This window comes from Rana temporaria, chromosome 2 (assembly GCF_905171775.1).
Source record: "Rana temporaria chromosome 2, aRanTem1.1, whole genome shotgun sequence".
NCBI lineage: Eukaryota > Metazoa > Chordata > Amphibia > Anura > Ranidae > Rana > Rana temporaria.
The window spans coordinates 61,566,056-61,583,827 of NC_053490.1; the positions used below are offsets into that span (position 1 = coordinate 61,566,056).

General features: G+C 43.9%; 1 protein-coding gene and 1 long non-coding RNA gene across 4 annotated transcripts in view; one reads left to right on the top strand and one right to left on the bottom strand.

Annotated features, from left to right (window-relative positions):
- ELMOD1 (ELMO domain containing 1) overlaps positions 1-17,772 on the bottom strand; it is a 228,966-nt gene that overhangs the window by 166,672 nt on the left and 44,522 nt on the right. The window lies entirely within an intron of this gene.
- Positions 4,367-5,938, top strand: LOC120929062. The gene is made up of 3 exons (XR_005747336.1): positions 4,367-5,473; positions 5,573-5,771; positions 5,909-5,938. It is a non-coding gene; the product is annotated as an uncharacterized LOC120929062 (long non-coding RNA).

Consider the following 17,772-nt stretch of genomic DNA (forward strand, 5'->3'; position numbering starts at 1 on the left):
TCTTCCAGCAGTAATAATTTTTTCCTTCCCCCCCCCCCCTTCTTTTAATTAATGTTGTCATTATGAAATGTTTATGCTGTAAATTAATGTATTAAAATTTATATATTTTTATGACCTAGTTGTCACTATATTTTTTTGGTTGCCCGAAAAATCTCACCTCATTTAGAGGTATTCATCTTTTTCAATTGATATAGAGATGTTGGCAACCTCATGCCTCCATACATGAGCCAAATCCTTTCATAAATTATAGGGTGGATAATACACCCACATACCTCGCTAGGCTCATGTATCTTGGCATGGATCCTACTTTTTTCTAAAAGTAATAATTTTCCCTTTTTTTTTCAGACTCTGGTTTATATTTCCCTGTACTCTATTGGATAATTCCATGAGAGCAGGGTCCAGAGCCTGTTTAAACTACCCATCTTCATATATGTTTTTGGGTTTCCTCCTTCGAGGACTAGAAATTATGACTGTCTTTGTCTAAAAACATTTCTCGCCAAAAAACCCCTTCCACTCTTTCCCCCCCCTTTTTTTTTTTTTTTTCCCCCCCTTTCCCCCCCCCCCCCCCTTTTTTTTGTTTTTTTTTTTTTTTTTTTTTTTGTTTTTTTTTTTTTTTTTTTTTTGTTGGTTAGGAGGGGCGATTAGGACAGTGTCATTACATCATGGGGGATCTTAAGGGTGGTCAATGGGAAGAACTTATGACCCAAATTGAAAAGAACTACCAAGGTAAGGAACAACTTACATCTGATCTGGCATCCCTTTTCTTTAACCTGACTAAGGTTCTTGAGAAAAAAGCTGCCTTGCATTGGCATATACAGTCCATGGAAAGATACATTAGTGAACATATTAATCCAATTGGATTACGTATTCAGATCTTTCCGATCCTGAATACAATTAGCAAGGAGCTCAAAAGTAATTGGGAGGCCAGACTAGATGAATGTTCAAAAAATCTAATGCAACTGCTACAAAACGAATATCGTCAGCAACTTCAAGTGCTGGACAATGAAATTGAAGCCCTCTACGTTAACCTGACTCCCCTAAAATCCTTAGAGGAATATGCTAATCTTGAACAAAAACTCAAGGAGCATTTGGAAACCTTTAGTAAATCGATTTTGATTAAAAAAGAAAAAAAGTACTGGAGAGACAAAAACGCATTCCGTGAAGGGAGAGCATATAAATGGGACAATATTAAAAGATTTAGAAACCAAAACCCCAAGAAAAATAGCAAACTAGATGGCATACATAAAGACTACTCCTCTGATACTCCATCAAACTCCTCCTCCTCCATGTCCTCCAACACGGGGCGTGTAGCATCAAAAAGGAAAGGGGCCTCCTTCAAACAAAACCTTGAGGGGGAAGTCAAGCAGGCCAACAAAAAGGCCGCAATAGTACCACAACTATCTCAGGTTACCAATAATCCTAGAAAAAAAACGACTCCATCGAGTGAAGTAGTTGATGGGGACACTAAGGATCAATCATCCGGTAGAAGCAGACTTTTCCCCAAAAAAGATAGTGGAACTATTCCCAAAACACAACGTACTGCATTGGATAATTTTTTGGACAAAAGGGGGATGCCAGCAGCATCCCCCAATTTAACAATAATGGACATACCCCCTACACTACCGAATCTAAATCAGGAGGAGGTTTGAACATCATCAATCTTTCCTCCCACAGCCTCACAGCTGTCGAGCATGAGGTCTTGTCATTGGGACTTTCTTTTTGTCCCAATACGGGTACGAACATATTTGATGCTGTCAAAGACATTCATTTGTTTGCCCGTAGGCTATTCTACAAAAGCCTATATGCAAAACACATTGATCCACTTAGAGAACTGGCCCCCAATCTTAAGGCAGCAGATTTCAAAGCCCTTAGGGATTTAAATCTCCTGCTTCAAGAAAATGAGACTTTGGATGGAGCTTGGGATGATGAGGACTTGGAGGAATTGGATAATGAGGATAACACCATAAATAAGGATCCAATGTCTAGATTTAAACGAAGATCAAATAAATTTCCTTTACTCAATCAAAATCCAGCCATTTCCCACTTCGTCAGAGAAACTGCCAAAGAGCTTGAAGCCATGAAAAAGGACAGTGTCCACTCAAATCTAAGTTCCGAACAACAACTAGCTTTGAAAACTCTTAGAAATCTTTCAGACATTACTATCAAAGCCTCTGACAAAGGGGGAAATGTGGTCTTGATGAACAACAATAATTATGAGCGAATGTGTCTCAAAATTTTAAATAATAAGGAATGCTATCTTAAAATTACGCCAGCTCAGGTTGATGGCTTCAATAAACAATTTTATGATCTCGTCGATGACTTCTTTCATCGAGGAGTCATAATTAAAGATTTATGGGACTTTATAAGGGTCCAACATCCCAGACAACCCACCTTCTATGCTCTCCCCAAGGTCCACAAAAACCTTGTGGACCCTCCAGGGAGACCGATAATATCGGGTAATGGCTCAATCTCTGAAGGTGTCAGTGAGGTCATTGACCAATATTTGAGACCACACGTTCTCAACTTACCATCTTACACTAAAGATACTATACATCTGCTACAAATGCTGGAAGATATGACGATACCGACGGACGCCTTTTTGGTCTCCGTCGACGTTGAGACCCTGTACAACAGCATTCCCCATTCATCTGGGTTGAGGGCTGTTGAACAGGCTCTCAAGCAGCAGCCAACCACTGATTTCAAGTTCAACGCCTTCATCCTTACTATGTTAGAATTTATTTTGTATCATAACACCTTTCTCTTCCAGGGCTCCCACTACCTCCAGGTACAGGGTGTGGCTATGGGAACGTGCTGTGCACCTTCCTATGCCAACCTGTACCTGGGGGAGTGGGAGCGGGATTTCCTCCTGGGAGAGAATGCGTCGATGTGCGCTGCCCACATTTTAATTTGGCAGCGTTACATCGACGATATTTTTATTATTTGGGATGGACCGCAAAGTGGCCTCGATGAACTTCTGAGACTTATGAACATCAATAAATTTAATTTGTTCTTCACCATGTCCCACGATCAATCAGAAATCAGTTTTTTGGACATTAAAATTAAAAAAGATCCCAATGGTAAAATTTACTCCACCCTTTTTAGGAAAGAGACCGCTGGGAATACCATATTACATGCGGGTAGCTTTCATCCCGAACCCCTCAAGAGGTCTATACCCTATAGCCAGTTTCTTAGAATTAAGAGAAACTGTTCGATGGAAGATGACTTCCACGAACAATGTAATGCACTCTCCCTTCGGCTATCCGCCAGGGGATACACCAAAACTTGTCTTCGGAAAGCGTTTAACAGAGTTAAAGCCTTAGACAGACGCAAGTTGATTTTTAAAACCAAATCCCAAAATGTTAGATCTGAAGAAAACAACTCAAGGATAATTTTGGGGTTCTCAAATGAGCATGCAAGAATTAGAAGAATAATAACGAAATTCTGGCCTATACTCACTGAGGACCCCATCCTCCAAAATCTACTCTTGGATAGACCTCAGCTCACGTTTAAACGTGCGGATTCACTGGGGAGCATTTTGGTTCGGAGCGAATACAAAGGCAACTCTACCAAGGACCCCTGCAAGACCCATGGGACCTTCCCATGTGGACATTGCGCGCAATGTGAGGTCATTGGCAGGAGGACCACACTGGCATTGCCCAATGGGGAGACTCTCTCGCTAAAACATTTTGCCAACTGTACCACACGGGGAGTAGTCTACCTCATGCAGTGCCAGTGTGGTTCCTTCTACGTTGGCAAGACCAAACAACCCCTTTATAAAAGAGTGGAAAAACACATGCATTCCATGAGAATTGGCAATTTATATTTACCCCTTGGGAGACACGTGGCCAAAGCACATGGGTACCATATGCCCAAAGTCAATTTTTCCGTTCTTGACAGAATACATATCCCTCTACGTGGGGGGGACTGGAACAAGGTACTCCTCCAGCGCGAGATGCGCTGGATCAGATGCCTTAAAGCTACAACCTTTCCAGGACTCAATGAGATGGAGAGCTTTAGGCCCTTCCTAGAGGGGTTCAGTTCGGGGAAAACGGACTAGCCCCCATATGCTACTGGGATATCATCCCACTGCCCCTTCCCCTTCCCCTGAACCGACTAACTGTTAAAATTTGTCCCCCCACCCCCCTTCTCTCCTCCCCCCCTCCCCATTCTAACCTTAATTGTACCTTGTGGTATACTGGGATCTTAGGTTGAGATCTGTAATAAGTAGGATTTATATTTGTAAATTATTGTATGATTATAATTTTGTAAATGTATGAGCTAAAAGTTTTCTTCTTGGATTTATACATGAAATCTTTGACTGTAAACCTGTGATCAACCATTGATGATTTGTTGACAGTGCACCCTGTGGCTTCCCAACCAGGAGCTATGTGTGTCAAGTACCGCTTTTTCACCGGCCCTTTCTGGATGTTGTTGATGTCCGTTATGGTCTTATCTTAACCAATCACAAGAGGGCTCCTCCATCCACTGCCGGGGGAGAGTAGCACCTTGGTGCCCGCCCCAGGGGCATTTTATGCCCTAGAGGCTCTCCCATACCCGGCAGTGGTGACTCTATCTCCCTTTTAACTGTCAGATTTTCTTATCTTTCAGCTCTGAGACATCTAGGCACAGTGAATATCTTTGCCCTATCCTCAGGAATTTACCCTCACTCCACTAAACGTTCCTCCAATGGTTCCATTTTTGCCCTGTATTTGTTTTTTGCTTTTGGATTCTCTTGTTTCCCCGGGTCCCCTGTTTAATGATGCCCCGAAACTGCAATTTTATTGCTGCTGTCTAAATCTATGGACTGTTAGGATCTCTGGAGCGGGTGGTGATTTCCGCCCCTTCTGTGCGGACACTTCCTTGTTTCTCCCTGTCTGGTCGTTGGGCGCATTTCGTTCGCGTCGCTGTGACGCGTACAGTGGGTGGCACCACTGTGTGTGTTGCGTTCGCGTTCGGTCGTCTGACGTCTCATGCACCTGATTGGGTGCGCGGTCGTCACATGACCCTTTGGTATTCTGGGATCACGCTAGACGCCGTGAGTCATGTGCTGTGTGACGCGCAGGAGGCGCGTCACCGGCGGCATGTCCACGGTGTCGTGCCCTGATTGATCAGAGCTCGGCCACCTGACGCTGACGTCAGTAGTGGGCGCGCTGTTTGCACGTCAAACATGGGGAATTTGGAGGATAGGAATCACTTCAGCTGATCCCCAAATGTCTATTTACTGCTCCACCTACAACCAATTATTCCATTCAAGGAACAGCTGTTACACCGCCGGAGTGAATGGATCATCCACACCTGAGGTCCATCATCCTCAAAGTAAGTATAAAGGGTAGTCAGGGGGGGTTTCCCTGTCAGCATTCACTTTCCTCCCCTCACCTGTTGGAGCTGGAGGTTATTTTGTCTTCTGGTCAAGTTTGCTTTCCTTTCTTTGACTGGAATGGCTGTTCACCTTTGAGCTGATGCATTGGGAGTGGTAAGTACATTCTAGGGAGTTTGTTTTTATTCTTGGTCTCACCTTTTAGTGAAGAATCTAATACCCTCCCTGTACATATTTACCCAAATCTCTCCCCAGCCATTATACTTTTTATTTGTCCTATGACTGCTGACTCCTTTGTGGAGACTTATGTCACTCCACCCCCCCATGGTTATGGAGTCCTCTGGATTGGGGGATCGTTATGGACATTAAGTACACCATCTGGTTTGGTTGCCCTGATTGCGGCTTACACACAAGCTCCATGGGGATGATCTAGGCGCTCTGTGTCTGGAAAGGGGTGAGTTCCTTTTTCCTTTTACATATTGAGCTTTCCATCTCTCCCCCTTTTCTCTACATGTTGCAAATGTCAAAGAACAAATCTTTGGTTACAGGTATATACTCTGTATGTTATTATATACTTTTCTTTTGTTTTAGGAAAAACTCTTGCTGCTTTCTATTCCCTGAAGAAAGATGTATTACTGAGACATCTGAAACGCGTCGGATTAATGATCACCTATACCCTTAGCCTAGTCCTGGGGTGTGTGGTGATCTTCCAGCAGTAATAATTTTTTCCTTCCCCCCCCCCCTTCTTTTAATTAATGTTGTCATTATGAAATGTTTATGCTGTAAATTAATGTATTAAAATTTATATATTTTTATGACCTAGTTGTCACTATATTTTTTTGGTTGCCCGAAAAATCTCACCTCATTTAGAGGTATTCATCTTTTTCAGCTTAGTTAAACATAAGCCCTTTGGAGTTGGCCAAGATTTAATTTAAACTCTTGCTTCAAATCACTACATCTTCTAGGAAAACAATCAACAGAACTTAGAAAATTGCCTCCTTTGCTTCCTCATGAGCACATATAGGGTTACCCAGGCAATAGTACATGCAAAGATTGAAGCAACCCTAGGTGATAGGATCCGTAACTACACTAAAATCTGGCAACCGTGGGCGAATCATTTTCTCCCACCTAACTTTGATACGTCTCTTTTGGAGCCTTGACCTTCTGGTGACCTGCCATGTGGCGTTTCCCTCTAAAGACACTATGGTGTCGACAGATCATGAAGTTCCAGACACTTTGCTCTAATGAAATATCGGAATTGGGCAAACATGCACACCCATGGTGAGGGAAAACACTCCAAAGGCCCCGTACACACGAGGGGATATCCGCTGGAAACGGTCCGCCGGACCGTTTCCAGCGGACATTCCTCCTCCGGATTTTGATCCGATGGCTTGTACACACCATCGGATCAAAATCCGCGCGGAAAACATCCGCGGTGACGTGTCGCGCCGTCGTGCGCGACGCTGGAGGGTAACTACTTCCACTCATGCGTCGAATCATTACGACGCATGCGATGGATGGGAGCGGACGGATTGATCCGGTGAGTCTGTACAGACGACCGGATCAGTCCGCTGGAAACGATTTAAGCGGATAGATTTCTTAGCATGCTAAGAAATTTCTATCCGCTTGAAATCAATCGTCCGGACGAATCTCCGCGGAAAAATATCCGCTAGGCCGTACAGACGACCGGATTTGTCCGCTGGAACTGATCCGCGGATCAATGCCAGTGGATAGATCCGGTCGTCTGTACGAGGCCAAAGACATCCCTGGCACTAGACATTTGACTCCATCTGAAAAGGCTTAGATATGGGGTGTCCACCATTGTTGTTGAGAGCCCCCAGATGAAGATGAAGGTTCCCCTATATGACCGAAATCTAAGGCTGAGGCCCCGTACACACGAGAGGATCCATCCGCTGGAATTGATCCGCGGACCGGCTCCAGCGGATAGATCCCCTGGTGTGTACAATCCAGCGGATCTGTTTCCGCGGATTTTTATCCCCTGGGATGGATTTCAAGCGGATAGAAATTTGAAGACATGCTTTCAAATCTATCCGCTTGAATCCATCCCAACGGATTGATCCGTTGGTCTGTAAAGACTCACCGGATCAATCCGTCCGAAGGGATCCCCTGCATGCGTCGTAATGATTCGACGCATGCGTGAAATTCCTTATATGACAGCGTCGCGCACGTCGCCGCGTCATCATCGCGGCGACGGCGCGACACGTCATCGCGAGGGGATTTCGGCGCGGATTTCGATCCGATGGTGAGTACACTCCATCGGATCCAAATCCTCGCAAATCCTCTAGAGGATTTATCCGCGGAAACGGTCCGGTGGACCGTATCCGCGGATAAATCCTCTTGTGTGTACTAGGCCTAATAGTGTTTGTAGGCTCTATTAAAAAACACACTAAAGCAGTAAGATACACAGTTATCTACATATGCCTATATAAAATGGGTTAAAGAACTAAAATGTGATAAAATACGATTTTTATGCTAAAGGGTTTTAATATAGTACTGTAACGTAAAAAAAATGTACATGAGAATCGGATAAAAACACATCTGGAGCCATGCAGCAGGAAGCTGCACTCCTGGGACTCATGTAAAGCTGGCTTATGAAATGCCAAGCGGAGGATACATTGCAGCTACCAGCATTTATGACTCACTCTGCTTTTATTCCAAGTGTTATACGCCTCATCTAATCCTAATTCTGAAAAACAAACATACCGAATCATTTTGCACTTAAATGCTGTGCTGAGGTTCCAGCCAACCAATCTATGTTTTCCAATCTTATGAATGCTATAAAGTCAGAACACATCATTATATTGCCTTATTATATAGCATTGTTTTTGGGACACATTTGAAAAATACAATAGCGAAAAGGGTGAGCTTCCAACGAGCCAGTGAGTTCTAGCTCTCACAGCCTTCTGGCAAAGGCCAGAATTAATAGACCCTAGCCAGGGATTCTATCATCATATTTGGTAATAACGTCTTCCTACACAGATCTCGAAGAAAAGGTATAGGTGCACATGGGCACTTTTGGGCGTAAATTTTAAGGAATATTTCCACATCTGGGAGACACAGCCACCCACAGTAATGAATGTCCGTACACTATCTGTACACAAGTATGCATCATGCTTATGTAAATTTGCACACAGACGTGAATTCATGAACACCGATTTTGTACGCCCAGGGATTCACACCCATGCAAGTTTATGCAAGCATGCTGTATACCCACTGTACAGAATCCCAGGACTGAGTCCTGGATAGGAGGGATGTGTCTTCTTTGCTTGTGTTGTTGTCCCTTTAAGGGGGATGACAAATAGCAATTAGGAGTACTCAAGGATTCTCACCCATGAGGGGTGAAGAATTTTGGGGTGATCCAGTAAAGGGGAAAAACCGAGTCATCCTCATATGGGTCCCAGAATTCAGAGGCTCAGAGAGATTTAGGGTGGAAAAGAGCCTCCAACCCTGACTATGGGAACTTTGATCCTGAAATGATTAACCGGTAGGTGTCCATGAGGTGTTGTATAGAACAGTGCTGTGTGAGAGGGATGTGGGCTGTTTACCTGCTAATACACAGCTGGGCTCCTGTGACCTTCTTCTGGACCCCTCAAGCAGGTGGAAACTTTAAAACCGGAATCTTCAAACTATGGTTCTCCAGTTGTTGCGAAACTACACATCTCATGAGGCATTGTAAAACTCTGACATTCACAGACATGACTAGGCATGATGGGAATTGTAGTTCCTGAACAACTGGAGGGCTGTAGTTTGAAGACCAATGCTTTAAAACCCTGTTGTGAGACAAGTTTTTGCTGGCAGTGAGCCAAATCTTTGAATTGTGAAAATGTGGAACAGACTCCCTCCAGAGGTGGTTCTGGCCAGCTCAGTAGATTGCTTTAAGAAAGGTCTGGATTCTTTCCTAAATGTACAGAATATAACTGAGTACTAAGATTTGTAGGTATAGTTGATCCAGGGTAAATCCGATTGCCTCTCGGGGGATCAGGAAGGAATTTTTTCCCCTGCTGTAGCAAATTGGATCATGCTCCGCTGGGGTTTTTTGCCTTCCTCTGGATCAACTGTGGGTATGGAGTTGGGTGTATAGGATTTTACTGTGTTTTTTTATTTTGTTTTTTGTGGTTGAACTGGGTGGACTTGTGTCTTTTTTCAACCTAACTATGTAACTATGTAATTTGTACCCGATGCTGGATTCACATTGTGCTGTGCGAATTTCAGCTCTCTTATCTCTGCAGAGAGATAAGAGAACTGTTCAGCAGATCATCTCTGTTTTAGCTGCAAATTTGGAGACCTTGGAGAGGGGAGGGGGAAGTGTATTGAGGTGAATGAGAGAAATCCTGAAGAGAAACACATCTGCGAATCAGATGCGTGCCCATAGAAGATAATGGGCCTGAATTCGCACCTGAGCTGCAATGCCTAGAAAATGTGCAATGCGAATGTATCGCACATATGTGAACCAGCCTCATTGAAATCAATGTATTTTATAATGTTATGCGAATTGGTTGCGGTTTAAGCCGCAACCAATTTGCATAGGTTTGAATCCGGCCTAAAGTGCATGGACTCCTTTGTCTTGTTTATTCTGAAAAAAAGCTACTTTGTTTTGCCTGTTTTTGAAGGAATAAAAACTGTTAGTGCTTTTACAAAATGGCTAGCTAGTGAGCTGGACTCCCAAATATCACACCACATACTGCCATTCATTATTATGGTAGCTGTACAATGCTTTGCCTCTCCTAGGAGCAGAAATACACTCACAACTTACATGGCCTGAATATGTCTGTGTGCATAATTTGCTGTACAAAAATAAAAACATTATTTTACATACTACTAAACTATTTTACAACAGCATGTTGGTGACTAAGCCTGCCTTTTTCGCACTGCAACGTAAAAGACATATTGTGATGGTGCGTCACAATGAATAGCACTATAGAAAACCACAAAAAAAGACTAAACATTAATTGGCGCACTGTAAGCTGGGTGAAAAGTCTACAGGGTATATGTCCACAGGGTGAGATGACAGTCTCTGGGGGAGTAGATGCTGTAAACGGGCAGCTGCTGGCTCTTATGCCGCGTACACGCGATCATTTTTCGTCATGAAAAAAAAACGACGTTTTTCAGCATGTAGATAAAACAAAGTTTTTCCAACTTCATCATTAAAACGACGTTGCCCACACACCGTTGCTTTTAAAATTTTTTAGCAGTTTAGATTTACTAAAATAATTGCATTTCCATTTTCTGTGTACTGTGGGAGACCAGATATAGTGAATGCATGGTCCTGGGTTTAGTAACACTGTAATCCACAAAATAGATGCCCACATATTTCTCTTCTAACAGATGTACTTTTAGGCCCGGTTCACACTGGTACAACATACGCTTTGACTTTGGGAGCACATGTGCCATGGCGTGTATAACTCAATGGTTCCCTATGAGAGTCATCTTAACTGGTCTGACATCAAAGAGTCTGGTATGGTCTTGGGGGGGACCCTACGGCATTTTTTACTTTTTTTGGCAAGGGGTTCCTCCTCAAAGATTGATACCAGACTCAAATGGCCTGTATTGTCTGGATCAAAGTCAGATCCCATTCATTGAAGTTGGACATGAAGTCGCAGGGCAAAGTCGGATCCACAGTCATATGACTGTCGTGTCGTACCAGTGGGAACCCAACCTAAAGTGGAACTTCAGTCTCTCAATCAAAATCGACATAGAAGAATTGCTCAAGTCTTTCAGTCGGATCCATTATTAAAGGTAGGCTCTTCATCTACAATGCTTTCCTATAACCCTGCGCAGTGGCAGAGACATCAAGCTTTATGTTATATACGATCTATTCCATCAAAACAAGATATCTATGCTAAACCAACTGCATTTGAATCTTTGCTCCTGCAAGAGGAACCAATATCACACTCGGTCTCTGTATTATACTCTATTCTTTTACTATCAATCCATTCAGATCTCCCCCCGTATACACAAAAATGGGAAAAAGACCTCCAAGAGACTGTAACTTTATCGGACTGGCAAAAAAGCTTAATTTTGACCCATAAAATGTCAATAGCTACAAGAACTCAAGAGAAGGCATATACACTGATGAGTAGATGGTACAGGTGTCCCTCTACCCTCCATCAAATTAACCAGGATATATCTGATATCTGTTGGCGTTGTCATGAGTCAAAGGGAAATATGATCCATATCTGGTGGGACTGTCCCACTGTCCCACATATCTTTGATCTATATGGAAAACTAGTGGATATAACTATCCACGCATCACCCAGAGTGGCTCTCTTAACCATGATTCCAGGATCTTTAAAGAAAGCAAAGGAGGATGTGCTTAGACACTTCCTCGCTGCAGCCAGAGCAGTCATCCCACGACACTGGAAATCAACGGCAGTACCTTCCCTGGGGGAATGGGCAATTGAAATGGACTTTATTCGAGATTTAGAAGGTCTGTTGGCACGGGAAATGGGAAGAGAAGAACAGTTCTCCCATACTTGGTCCGTTTGGTCCAAGTTTCGACAGTCAGCTGAGTTTCTAAACTGGGTTAAGGGAAATCCTACCATTGTTTAGCTACGTTTGAGTGATTATAATTGTTAATGTTTTCATAACTTCTTCCCTCTCTACCCCCCCTTTTTTTTCCTCCCTCTCTTGCTTGGAATAACAGCCGATCGGTTTTATAAGCTAAAGTGGAGTACCCCCTTTTTTTTTTCTCTCTTTGTCTTTCTTTTTTCTTTTACCTTTATAAAGAAGATATGTATTGAAGATATGTAAGAATATATACTGTATTCTGTAAGTATATGTAGATGGTCTTCATATATATATATATATATATATATATATATATATATATATATATATATATATATATATATATATATATATATATATATATACACACACACTGTATATATAACTGTATATATTAGGGTTGTCCCGATACCGATACTAGTATCGGTATCGGGACCGATTCCGAGTATTTGCGGGAGTACTTGTACTCCCGCAAATACCCCCGATGCCAGATCCGATACCACTCCCCCCCCCCCCGTTACGCCGCATCCCGCGGCATCCGCCGACTGGTTAATATGCGCGGGGAACATCACAGTTTTCATTTGAATAGCTGTAATGATTCGCGCCGCACGGCGTATAGACACTCCCCCTTGCTCGGGTAAACTGTCCAATCCTGAGCAAGGGGGAGTGTCTATACGCAGCGCGGCGCGAATCATTACAACTATTTAAATGAAAGCTGTGATGTTCCCCGCGCGTATTAACCAGTCGGCGGCAGGAGGGATGCGGCGGGATGCAGGTAAGGGGGACATGGCTGCATATGGGGGACATGGCTGGATATGGGGGGAGACATGGCTGCATATGGGAGACATGGCTGGATATGGGGGGAGACATGGCTGCAAATGGGGGACATGGCTGGATATGGGGGGAGATATGGCTGCATATGGGGGGACATGGCTGCATGGAGGGGGGACATGGCTGCATATGGGGGACAAGGCTGGATATGGGGGGGCATGGCTGGATATGGGGGGAGACATGGCTGGATTTGGGGGGGAGACATGGCTGCAAATGGGGGACATGGCTGGATATGGGGGAGATATGGCTGCAAATGGGGGACATGGCTGGATATGGGGGGAGATATGGCTGCATATGGGGGGACATGGCTGCATGGGGGGGGACATGGCTGCATATGGGGGACAAGGCTGGATATGGGGGGGCATGGCTGGATATGGGGGGACATGGCTGGATATGGGGGGACATGGCTGGATATGGGGGGGACATGGCTGGATATGGGGGGGAGACATGGCTGGATATGGGGGGAGACATGGCTGCATATGGGGAGACATGGCTGGATATGGGGGGAGACATGGCTGCATATGGGGGGAGACATGGCTGCATATGGGGGGACATGGCTGGATATGGGGGGGGGACATGGCTGCATATGGGGGGACATGGCTGGATATGGGGGGGGGACATGGCTGCATATGGGGGGACATGGCTGCATATGGGGGGGACATGGCTGCATATGGGGGGGACATGGCTGCATATGGGGGGGACATGGCTGCATATGGGGGGGACATGGCTGCATATGGGGGGGACATGGCTGCATATGGGGGGACATGGCTGCATATGGGGGGACATGGCTGCATATGGGGGGACATGGCTGGATATGGGGGGACATGGCTGCATCTGTGGGGGGCCATGGCTGCATTTGTGGGGGGACATGGCTGCATTTGGGGACACGTTTAAAAAAAAGTATCGGTATTCGGTATCGGCGAGTACTTGAAAAAGTGGTATCGGGACAACCCCAGTATGTATATATATATATCTGCCGTGTATAGGGTAAATCCCTGTAATCTATATATATAAAACTCAACGTGTGTGTGTGTGTATGTATGTATGTTCCAGCATCACGTCCAAACGGCTAAAGATATTAACATGAAACTTGGCACACATGTTACTTATATGTCAGCAACAAACATAGGATAGGTGGTTTAACCCTTACCCATCCCCATTTGCCATGGTCGGGGTTTTTCTTTAAAGTCCCATTCAACTCTATGGGAAATACATGTTACTTCATAACTTCCAAACGGCTGTACATATTTCGATAACACTTGGTCACATGTTACTTATATGCCAAATAAAAATATATGACAGTTAAATTAACCCTTAACTACACCCTTATATAAAAGATGGGTATATTTATATTACTATGATTTTCCTCCCCAAAAGGTTAAGATAGGAAGACCGGGCAACGCCGGGTATTCAGCTAGTACCTATATAAAATAATATTGTAAACAAAATCGACTACTTTAATCCTTATGCTGCTAGCATTAATAAATAAATAAATTAATTAATAAATAGATAAGAGGGTATATTATAATCACTTGATTTAACATTTTTACATTTCTTCAGTTACTTCTTGGTTTCAGGTCTACATCAGGAATCTTCAGGAGGGGAGGAGGGGTTTTCTCATCTAAGCACAGCCTCCTGCTTCCGTGCTTGAGCTCGGGGCAGATGGATTCTAGGAAGTAAATGCTACATGAATCGCCAGCCCTTGCTCAAGATGGATATGGCCAGAAATGCTAGAAATTATTTCTCAGCAAAATAAACCATGAAGAAATGGACGGATGGGGGAGTTTGTTTTGAATCATAAAAATGAATTAAAAAGCGTTTTTGTTTGCGGCGCTCAGATGTCGTGTAGTTCCGCTTTAAGGATGAGCCGTCGTTATTGAAGGAGGCCACTTGTTTATTTAGCAGGTGACAGGTCTCTAGATTCCCGAGTAATAAACACCCCTGCCATCGCTATGCCTATGGGAAGGTCACCTGTTATTTCCCTGAGGGTGATTAAAATTTCATGAATTCCATGCAAGCTGCCCTAACAAGGGATTTACAGCAACCTGAAGAGCCAGCCATGGCTATATATTGTACAGAGCTCTCAGTAAGTACGGCCCGCCAGCGACGGAGCATCTGCAGTCATCTCACGCAGCAGAACAAGAAGCTTCTCTGCGGCTGAGCACATATTTTATCCCCCCTACCATCACCCATGCCTGGGCTTTGTGCTCTGAGACAGACATGCTTATGGGTACCTCGCCTGTGTTACATGTTTAATTTATTGCCTGTTGCTAAGCGACCTGGGCTCAGGCTACAAGGAACACATAACCAAGATACAGAGGGAGAAGGATGGTGTCACAGGTTGCAGAGGGACAAGCGGCATGCATTCTTATACGGCTGCACTGAATATCACAACACAAGGGAGTGTGCATCTACCGTTCATTCACAGCTGACCCCCCATTAAAGCAAAACTCAAGGCAACCAGTTTAATACACAGATAACATAGATATAGGGGAAGCGGATTTACCTGCCAAAGGATTTGTATTACTGTTCACCCACACCTGAGATTTGTATAGTTCTGCCACACAGAACAGCCCTGTCTGGATTGGATTTTTCTTGGCATGTCTACCACCACATTCAATACTTTACTCTTCTGACTCGGCTACTGCAGAAAAGGTTGCTATAAATTTCATTGACAGCCCCCTTAACCACCCACCCCTTGGAAATCATTCCTTCACAACTATTCCCATCACCCTATTGCTCTATTCTACGCTCTCTAACCAGTGTTCATTTCGTAGACTAAAACATTTTAGTCGACTAAATGAATACTGTTTTAGTCGACTAAATTACGACTAAAACAATTGAGATGACTAAAATGGGACTAAAACTAAAATGCTGGGTTGTAAAAAATTACGTTTTTTTTATGTCATTAACCACTTCCCGACCTCCGCATGTAAATGTACGTCCACAATATGGCACGTACAGGCACATGGGCGTTAATGTACGTCCTTGCCTATTAGCGGGTGGGGGGTCCGATCGGGACCCCCCCCGCGCTACATGCGGCGGTCGGATACCCGCGGGGAGCGATCCGGGACCACGGCGCGGCTATTTGTTTATAGCCGCTCCGTCGCGATCGCTCCCCGGAGCTGAAGAACGGGGAGAGCCGTATGTAAACACGGCTTCCCCGTGCTTCACTGTGGCGGCGCATCGATCGTGTCATCCCCTTTATAGGGGAGACACAATCGATGACGTCAGTCCTACAGCCACACCCCCCTACAGTTGTAAACACACACTAGGTGTACACTAACTCCTACAGCACCCCCTGTGGTTAACTCCCAAACTGCAACTGTCATTTTCACAATAAAGAATGCAATTTAAATGCATTTTTTGCTGTGAAAATGACAATGGTCCCAAAAATGTGTCAAAATTGTCCGAAGTGTCCGCCATAATGTCGCAGTCACGAAAAAAAACGCTGATCGCCGCCATTAGTAGTAAAAAAAACAAAATGAATAAAAATGCAATAAAACTATCCCCTATTTTGTAAACGCTATAAATTTTGCGCAAACCAATCGATAAATGCTTATTGCGATTTTTTTAACTAAAAATAGGTCGAAGAATACGTATCGGTCTAAACTGAGGGAAAAAATGTTTTTATATATGTTTTTGGGGGATATTTATTATAGCAAAAAGTAAAAAATATTGCATTTTTTTTCAAAATTGTCGCAAAAACTAAAAACCGCAGATGTGATCAAATACCACCAAAAGAAAGCTCTATTTGTGGGGAAAAAAGGACGCCAATTTTGTTTGGGAGCCACGTCGCACGACCGCGCAATTGTCTGTTAAAGCGACGCAGTCCCGAACTGTAAAAACACCTTGGGTCTTTAGGCTGCATATTGGTCCGGGGCTTAAGTGGTTAAAAAACTATCGTGTGTGGGCTTCAGAGCATTTTTCATGATGTAAAAAATGGGCATTAAAAATTTAGAACATGCTCTAACTTTTCACAACGTTTTTAACATCGTAAAAAATGGTCGTGTGTGGGCTTTGCGACGTGAAAAAAACACGCATGCTCAGAAGCAAGTTATGAGAGCGCTCGTTCTGGTAAAACTACCGTTCGTAATGGAGTAAGCACATTCATCACGCTGTAACAGACTGAAAAGCGCAAATCATCTTTTACTAACACGAAATCAGCAAAAGCAAGGGTGGCGCCTTCCGCGTGGAACTTCCCCTTTATAGTGCCGTCGTACGTGTTGTACGTCACCGCGCTTTGATAGAGCATTTTTTTTCACGATCGTGTGTAGGCAAGGCCGTTTTTACGATCGGGTTGAAAAAAAAGAGATTTTAATACAGCTTACCTGTAAAATCTTTTTCTTGGAGTACATCACGGGACACAGAGCGGCATTCATTACTATATGGGTTATATGGAGTACCTTCAGGTGTAGACACTGGCAATCTTCAAACAGGAAATGCCCCTCCCTATATAACCCCCTCCCATAGGAGGAGTACCTCAGTTTTGTAGCAAGCAGTATGCCTCCCAAAATGGTCCCCATAAGAGGGGTGGGAGCTCTGTGTCCCGTGATGTACTCCAAGAAAAAGATTTTACAGGTAAGCTGTATTAAAAATCTCTTTTTCTTTATCGTTACATCACGGGACACAGAGCGGCATTCATTACTATATGGGATGTCCCAAAGCAATGCTTACAATGAGGGGAGGGAGAACATCTCCAAGACAAAAGGATTTAATTTAGAGATATACTCAAATCATAATAAATCCAACTTATTTGAGAAAAATAATCTTAAATTTTAAATTTAACTCAAAAAAAGAGGAGCCCCCGGAATCCGAGGGTCTCAAACTGCAGCCTGCAGCACTGCCTGCCCGAAGGCAGTATCAGTATTCCTTCTTACGTCCAACTTGTAGAATTTTGTAAATGTGTGGACAGAAGACCAGGTTGCCGCCTTGCAAACTTGAGCCATAGAGATCTGGTGGTGTGCTGCCCAGGAGGCGCCCATGGCTCTAGTAGAATGAGCCCTTAATGATACTGGAGGAGGCAACCCTTTCAAGCCGTAGGCCTGAGTGATCAATTGCTTAATCCACCTAGAAATGGTGGACTTTGCAGCTGC